Genomic DNA, 9,482 nt, shown 5'->3' on the forward strand with positions numbered 1-9,482 from the left:
AGCCGGCACTGCTCCATTGGTGAATGAGTGACCTATTTATCAAAACTGCTTTGTATTATTTGTTCTTGTGTTACCTGGCAAGATGGAATATTGCAAGCTTCCACATCCTGTTAGAGAGGCAAAAGGTTTGAACAGGTTCAATAAAGCAAAATTTTAAAAACCAGATGCTCAAGGGCACCAAGGAGATTAAATTGTCCTTGTACTTTAATGGGCTGCCTTAATTACAACATACATGACACATACAACACATTAATGAGTGGAGAAGCCAGTCTAATAATAAAAAAGCACCACTATCAGCTTTAAAAATCTGCTCTATAGAGAAGTCTAGACACCAGATTTAGGGTAAGATAGCTCAGTAAATACGGAAGAATTTGAGCCAATATAAAATCTGTGATGTGGTAATATTTGGCATATTACCATTATTGAGTGGCTTCTTTGGCATGCTGTGCAGTCCCCACACTTGGGGAATTTTCAACATTATCCAGTGTCAGGTGGGACCTGGAAGAATTTATAGCAAGAATCAATAGCCAAGGATTGAGTAAGAGCTGATCAAAAACAGAGTTGAGATTTCCCTTTTTAAGAAGAAGCAAGGAGAAGTTAAAACCAGTTTGCTGGGGCACCAAGTAGCACCAGAAGGACACCTGGAAAGTTCGTCTTAGGCTATATTTAGGACATCCAAATAAATTGTAGCTCCCACATGAGCCATTTCAGCTCAAATACAGATAAATAAAGAAGTGTTTTAGAGAGTTGTGTGCTTCTGAGTCATGTTTAGTTCTAATATGTGCCTTTCTAGGTGAGCTCCTACCTTGGAGCAGACTCATTTCTAACTGCAATTCTACAGGGGTGCACCTGTACTTTGTGTGTTATAGTCCATCAAAAATGCACTAGACACTGAAATTCTAATACTAAAAGCTTTTAGTACACAAATGGCTAATGAGAGCCCTTCAGACAAGCACTTCCCAGCAAGTTTGTTTTAGAATAATTATAGTTTCTTGCCATTACTGGGTTTTAATGACAGGCTGTTAAGACATTTTTTTAGTTCCATAATCTCTGTAGAGCCTTTTGTTCTTGAAATTTTATCACCATCTTGTAGCATGTGTGTGAGATACTCCAGGGAAATGCTGTTTAATGCCTGCTTGAGTACAATTCTGAAATGTAGGTTTTTGTCTTTTCTCTGATTTATACCTAGGTGAAATTCATATTAAGATCTTGGGTTCCTTCTTGAAAACTCACTGCAGCTTCATTCAGGATCTTAAAATATTATGTACGTCACATCCTGGAAGATGTGAAAACAGGTTTTTTTCATCTTCTACATAAAGCATCCTTTCTGAGTTACTCAACTTTCCTCCAAAGTACACTGGTTTTGATCCAGAATTTCATTCAAACTGTTCCGATCGCATCCAATGTAATTCCACCCCCACTGAAACCCACCTCAGGCCTTCTCCCAGTGTGACCCAGTGATTTTTCTTTGGGATGTTACAGGAAGTTACACACTACCATTCTAATACATGACAGTGAATACACTTTGGAGACTTTTTTTCATAATTCCTGGTACCATTGCAACTCAGCAAACTGGTTTAATCCATCCATGTAAGCAATTTAACTTGTCCCCTGTTCCCCACTGCAACTCACTGCTTTGCTTTAGACAAATTGACAGAATTCTGACAAATACACTCACCCAAGCTTTCATGCAGTGCCTATCATCCCATTCAAATTGTTTCTTTACAAAAAATACCAGTAGTGTTAGTCCTGCTGGTGATCATCTACAGGATATTTCAACCTCAATGCCATGTATGTAGAAATTTTCATTTTATTTTAGTTGCAAAAATATTTGCCACCTGAAATATTCTCTACTTTCTCAAGCCATTAGACAGAAATATAAGCAAGGTTGTCTGCTTTCAACAGAGATTTACAGAAATCCTCATTACCTCCTGGGGAAAAAAGGGTAAAAGACATTTGCAGAGAAAAGTGGGGCATCCATTGTTGCTGCATGTTTAATTTTATTTGATTTACTGTACTTAACTTTTTCCCTTGTTGGCAAAAACAACCTTAGCTGCTGCTCATGCTGTTTGCCAGCGTCTCCATCTGCATCTTTGGTTACTCCTTGGATTCGTTCTCCTCCTGCATTTGCAGAATGCTGCTTGCATCCTCTGCACTCCCGTGGGAATGTTTCCCCTTTGTGGCTAACATTCACAGCAGCTCGGAGTTACTCTCATTGGGGATGACATTTTCCTGCAGCTGCAGACACCTGAGCCCAGTTCCCTCTCAAGTCTCTTATGTGGCCTTGATGATCACTGCCAGTGATAAGGGAATGCCTCTTGTCTCGCCCTCGGAAGTCTTGGATTCACGCTGTGAATCCACACCCACATTTCAGTTCTGTCAGTAGTCCCAAATCCCCCGTGGGAGAGTTTATCTGAATTAATCTCATCTTGTAATTTTGCCATGTACATTTATTTTGCAACTGGACCATTCTTTATCTTACCTTTTGTAGATTCTTTCTTTGGTTTCCGTAAAACACCTCAGAAAGCATTTAATTCAGTCTCCAAGTTAGTGCTGCATTTGCTTGGAATTTCTGTCTGGCCTGTTTTCTGCTGACCTTTACTTAAATGATTATGTATATGCATGTGTGCCTGTATATTTGTAGTGCTTTCCATCTTGCTCAAGTTTAATTTTACCCCGTAAGGCAAGCTTTCCTCTTGAGTGTGATGTCCCAGTTGTTCTATTAGGATTGTGACAAGTCTGCTCACACGAGGCACATCCACGGCACCTCTGAACAAAAGCAAACATCCTGTGTTCCTCAGCCTTCTCTAAACCCCAGCAGATGGCTGCTGCTTCGGCAAACCATGCAGAATAGGATGGATCACATTTCCCATGCAGTAGACTTATTTCTGGAATCCAAATCCAGTATACTTCCAGAAGGTGGGAACATGGATCCAGCCACAAAGCAGTTTAGCCCAAATCAGTCCTGTGTGGTGACTCTCCATAGCTCAGCCCCTCTTGCTTTTTGGGATGGATGTACAGTGGGGCTGACCCAGCCAAAGCTGCAGGTGGGCTGGTAACAGCTTCCACATGGAAGTCTTTAAATACCAAGCCTGAAGGACCTTTGTGCAATACTAAAGGATTCTTTGTGCAATACTTCTGTTTGTTAGAGTCTGCGTAGGTTTATTTTTTCTCCCTGTGATTAAGTGTCTTGGGGAGATAAATGGTGTTTTTTGGAATGACTGGGTTTCCTTGATGCTCAGAGCCAGTCCCTGCTCACGATCCTGGCAGGATCTGCAGGAGGGGATGCATATTTTCTCTACCTCAGGTAACACTCAGGGGACATGTGCCACAGACAAATGTCCTTACCCTGGTTGCCTGCAGCAGCAGTACCCTGATGTGTCTGTGCTTAACCCCAGGTCTGGCATCAGGGGCACTTCAATGCCTGGGTGAGTTAGCAGGAATCACAGAATCCTGGAATGGGCTGGGAGAGACCTCAAAGATCATCTCATCCCACCCCCTGCTGTGGACGGGAGCACCTTTGACTGGACCAGGTTGCTCCAAGGATCATCCAGCCTGGGCCTGACCAGGGATGGGGCATCCACAACTTCTCTGGGCAACCTTTCTCAGCCTGAAACTTGACCCTGCCTGTGTGTGGTGTGTTCAGGAACCCATTCCCACTCATTTTTTTCCTAAAAGGAGGCAACAAAGGAGTTTTTTTGGGCTGGAAGTCCTAGGAAGACCTAGTCTCTGCTAGGTCTGCTGAGGATGTTGTGTTCTGAGGAAAGGGCAGTTTGGGAGGGGGCTTCATCTTTTCTTGCTTAAAATTTTTCTCCACTGAGCAACAGGCTCAGTCTGAGCCATTTGTGCCCACTTTCCATCACATGTTAGAGTATTTAGCATCAAAGGAGAAGGCTTTTGAAAGAACACCTGCATTCTTCTACAACTTGTGTACTGATTTCTTTGCATGGATGATCTTCAATGAGCTACACATCTGCTCTGTTGCATTCAGAGGCCCTAAAAATGATGCCATTTGTTTAGAATCATAGAATCATTAAGGCTGGAAAATACCTCCAAGATCATCAAATCCAGAAAGTAATTTTGAAGAATTAAGACATTTCTGATGTTTCTCCTCCAAAAATACTGATTACAAAAATGTCTGAGTGCAAGCCAGTCTAGCATTAACTATCCTTGTGTGCCTTCATCAGCCAGAACCTCTCTGGTCATGCAAACCCAATACACAATTAATGTATATCATGGGATATTTTCCTCCATCATGCCAATGTAGAAAGCTCCCAGTGGCTCCTGAGTGCCTATTTCCATTAAGGATTCAGTCACAGTCACAGTCCGAAATGGTCTTCTTTATTTCCTAAATCGAAGTTATTCACAGTTCCAATTTCCTTTACAATTCATTGGGGTTTTTTAAACAAACTGTTGTTAAGCCCAACACACTTGGTCAAAACCTCTGACTAGTTGGAGTAAGAGATGGGATTGTTGATCCTGTCTTCCAACAGCTGCTTCTGTACTTGAAGAGACACTGCCTAGATGGTTATGTCTTTTTTCCCACTAATGGGACTAAGTCTCATTGACTGGGGTGTGCAGCCAAAGACTTTCTTGAGATGTTTTTTTGTTACAAAGGGTTGTGCTCAGAAAAATCAATATTACAGAAAAAAGCAACCTATCAACATTTCCCCTTATAAAGAGAGGAGTTTCCATTTGTTTTATTTTATTATGTATCCTGGGCACAGAAGGATGGGCACTGAAATCAGGGGGATAACCTGCAGCCATGGAATTCTGCCAATAATTGAGTATATTTTGCGAATTGCAATATTTCTGCTCTTGTTTTGGTTCTTTAATCAAGAAAAAAGATTTTACAACTGGTTGTACTGACCCACTCAAAGGTGTTTGTAAATAAAGTATGAACCACAAAGCTGTATCTATTTCTTGCCCTTTTTCTTGCAGTTTTTCCCCACATCAGTGCCTCTTGGGCTTTTCCACTGAGTTTTTCTAACGTAAAAAAAGCATCTGTGAACCATTTTGCCTGCTGCAGTGAGCCACGTGGTTGTGCATCTGGGAAGAGGGACAACAGTATAAACAATGCAAAATGAGACAAGCTTAAAGTCATAGAATCATTTTGGTTGGAAAAGCCCTCTAAGATCACTGATTGCAACCACTAATCCAGCATGCCAGGCCCACCACTAAAGCATGTCCCCAAGTGCCACATCTACACATTTTTTGAATGCTTGCAGGGATGGTGACTCTACCACTTCCCTGAGCAGCCTGTTCCAGTGGCTGTCAACCCTTTCAGTGAAGAAATTTTTCTTAATACTTTTCCACCTCTACAAAAGTTTATGGTTCTGGCACAAGTGGGCTTGAGTAAAATCATCGTGAATGATACCAGTGGTCAAACAAGGCATCAAAATCAGTTACTGCTCAACAAGAAAGCTGGAATCAAGTGTAAGTACCTGAAGGGAGCCTACAAGAAAGATGGAGAGGGACTTTTTAAAAGAGCCTGGAGTGACAGGACAAGGGGGAATGGCTTCAAAATAAAAGACAGTAGGTTTAGATTGGATATTAGTAAAAAAAAAAATCTTTAATGTGAGGGTGAGGCCCTGGCACAGGCTGCCCAGAGAAGCTGTGGCTGCCCCATCCCTGGAAGTGTTTAAGGCCAGCTTGGATGTGGCTTTGAGCAACCTGTCCTGGTGGAAGGTGTCCCTGCCCATGGCAGGGGCTTGGAACGAGGTTTCAGGTCTCTTCCAGCCCAAACCATTCTGTTGATCCATTTCTACTGATGTTTGCTATAATCAGAAGCAAAGGGCCATGTGCACAGCCTTGCAAATTTTAAGTGGGAGAGAAGCTTCCTATGAAAATCCTGATCAGAGTCACAGCCTCAAACACACTCAGCCATCAGCCTTTGTTAAACACACTCAGCTTCTCACCTTCCTGCTCCGTACTCATCCCACACCCAATGTATATCCTACATCCAACTCATGGTTTTCCCCCTGTAACTGCTGTGGGTGCCTTACACTGCCCAAAATATCTTCTACCCAGTCAGGGGCTCCAGCACTGCCACAGAGGACAACAAGGTCCAGCTCATCAAGCCCTTGAGGAGGGCAGTGACCTGTGTGGTAATTAAAGAAGGTAACAGTAGGCTCAAGCTGTTCAGGAGAGAAATACAAGTAACTCCCCACAAGCACAAATAAGGCACATTCAAATGTGTTTAATTGTGCGTGCCTGTCTGAAAATCTGGCTCATCATTCCTCTTTCCATTTCTCACTCAGAGGGTCACCAGTGCCTGAAAACACTGATGTGCCAAGGAAGCCAATTCCTTGTGGGGGCATGACTCTGCTCCACACAGACATTTTCCCTTCTGTCACTTGGCATAATTCAGTATGTGACTTGAAAATTCAAAATATAAACAAGAGAGATGAACCAGGGCCAGTCGTGTTGCAAGCAAAATTCTCAGACCTTCCCAGTAAGTGAAAAATACCTCTCCTCTAGAAATACCACCCATTTCTCCATTATTTTTAGCTTAACCAGGATGATTTCTTTGCAGCTTTTAACCTGTGGGGAAATTGGGGCAAAAATACCACGGTCAAACACACATGTATGAGACTATAAAACCACTCAATGCCTCACAATACAGAATTTATCAGGCAAATTTCTCCCATCTCCTACTTCTCCTATTCTTGTGAATTGCTTATTGCTTTTCTTTCTTTCTCAGAATAATTTTCTCTCATAACTTTGTTGTTTAACACCATTCAAATACAACTATGAAATACGTAAGTATGTATTTGAATATATCTTCATTCCTGCTGCTCTCATCTGTGTTACAAATTCAAGTTAAAAGGCTTCAGGGTATTTAGGCATCATTCTAAGAATGACAGAACTGTCCCCTGATTGTCCTTTAGTGGCTTCTGGTAATCCCCTTGTTCAAGGATGCGCCAAGTTACTGCAGCTTTTTCCTGAAAATTGGTAAATGATACATCTGAGCTAAACAAATAGAAAAAAAGCCAAGAATTTATGGGAGTGCAGAGGGCATGATCCTTTCAGAGAATTATTAAATTTAATTAACAAGAGTGACAATTTCTTAGCTGGGAGGGAAAGAAGTGAGAAGAATTCAATGGAAGTTAATACTCCTGGCTAAAGAGCTGAAAGATCCATTCTGCAGTTTGTCCGGGAAATTATTTTGAGGAGAAAAAAAAAAGAAAATTTTATAAGTATATGAAAGTTTCAAATATATGAAATATATGAAAAGTATATATGAGTATGAAAATATTTTATGATACTTTAGTAAATGAGGAGTTGTCATCTCTTGTGAAGGAAACCCAATCTTAATTTTAGTATTTCCTGTGCTGTGGTCTTGTATGGGTGAAGGCAAGTTGCTGAATGGTTAATTTGGGTCTCTGCCATTATAATGTACCTGATTTCTAATTATGTCCAGTTTTGGCTCCCAGGCATTCACCCTCTCATATGTTGATTACTGTAATAAATATTGTCATTACTCTATTTATTCCTATATGGAAACTGAAGATCAGAGTTTGCAGTGCTCACAGGCTGTTTCAAGCAGGATAAGCAGCTCTTAAAACCTTCTGTTTTCTCTCCTGTGGTTTTGCCAGCCCAGGACAGGGGAAGGACTGCAGGGTCAGTGGAGGAGAGGTCCTGAAGCCAGGCTTGTACTTTTGGGGGTTGCTTTTTTTCCCTGTACACTGTGACCTCTGCAAGAAAATTATTGATGAGATTAAGCATCCCACTCTGGGTAGTCATCCCACCAAACCTGAATTCAGCAGTTCTCACAGGTGTGTGGCAGGATTACATACTTATATTCTTGACTGTTATTTAATTTTACCACTAATTGTGATGTCTTCACAGAAGCCTCTGTTGCAAAAGACATTTTAAACATGGCTGAAGTCTGGATGTTTCTCACATGTAAACAGATCTCAGTGGCACACAGGCTCTATTAAACACTGTACTCTAGTTACAGCTCTTAGAGAAAGGACAATTCCTTGTGGTGGGCTGAAACCAGGTGCCCACCAAGCCACTCTGTGAGTCCCCTCCTTCAGCAGGACGGGGAGCTAAGATGGAAAAAACCTCATGGGTCAAGATAAAGTTAGTTAAATAAAGCAAAAGCAAAGGCCATGCATGGAAGCAAAGGAAAACAATGTATTTATTCCCTACTTCCCACCAGCAGGCAGGGTCCAGCCACTTCCCGGGAAGTGCTTCAGCATGGAGCAGGGGTAAGGACAGAATGCCCTCCCTCCTTCTCCTGTCTCAGCTTTTATTGATGACCGGCCATCAATAATGGTTTTGGTCAGTTGGGGTCAGCTGTCCTGGCTGTGCCCCCTCCCAAATCCTTGTCCACCCCCAGCCTCCTGGTGAGGGGAGGATGCTGGAGAGGCAGCTTGATGCTGTGGAGTGCTGGGCAGCAGCAGCCGAAACACTGGTGTGTTATTTATCAACACCTTCCCAGCTACCACTACACAGCACAGCCCTGTCAGGGTTGCTGTGGGGATAATTAACACCATCCCAGCCAGACCCAGCACAGTACAAAAAACATCTTCAGCCTTCCCGTGGTCGAGGCTGGCTGTGAACGCTCACAGCCATTTCAGACCTGTCCTGGTTTCCAAGAGTGATGATTTTAAAGGGATTGCCAGTGCCCTTAGGGCAGTAAATACAACACTGCTAAAGTGTTGGTAACCAAGCAGAGCCACAGGAGAGACTCATGGGTTTTTCAGACTAAAGTGAAATGAAACAGAGTTGGTTTATCATCTCTTCCTACATAATGCACAATGGCACTAAGCACAGACGGGCTCCCGCACACACTTCATGCTGTATCCCAAGTGTGTGTGGTGTTAAGAGCTCCCACAATTTCTAAAATCCACTCAGGAGCAACAGCAGACAAGTCAAGCCACTGCAGCAGAGGGCAGAAGGCAACAGTCCCTGTGTGCCCCATGGCCTCTCACCTCACACCGTCTCCTCCATACCAGCCTCAGCCTCGCTGCTCTTGTTCTCCCATCCAGCTCCTTAGGGACAAAACACACAAAAGAAAACACCAATCGATTGCTGTAGTGCCACCCATGGCAAAAAGCCTCCATTCAGCTTTATCTTGAGGCTACAGAGGATCACAGCCTGGACTTTTCAGAGGGCAGAGCTTGGTAAAAGTCCTTGCTCGGGGAGAGGAGTTGGGCTAAGCACAAACTTCAGCCCCACTCCCCTCAGCCCCAGGCCCAGCTCCTGCCGGACTGGCACAAGCGGTTCCCTGCCTGTGTTTCCCTTCCCCTCACGCTCATTAGCAAGGAAAACAGAGCTGGCAGCAATCCCAGCACTGCGTTTGCTTAATGGATCTATTAAAATGTAAACAGAGATCACGTTGCAGGGCATCATCATAAAATGCCATGGGTGACAGCTCAGCTGGTTCCCAAACACTGGCTGTGCTGTGCCGAGCCCCTCTCGCACATCTCGGTCACAGCTATCCTGACTCTTCCTCCTCTCTCCAAACATTT

This window comes from Corvus moneduloides, chromosome 6 (assembly GCF_009650955.1).
Source record: "Corvus moneduloides isolate bCorMon1 chromosome 6, bCorMon1.pri, whole genome shotgun sequence".
NCBI lineage: Eukaryota > Metazoa > Chordata > Aves > Passeriformes > Corvidae > Corvus > Corvus moneduloides.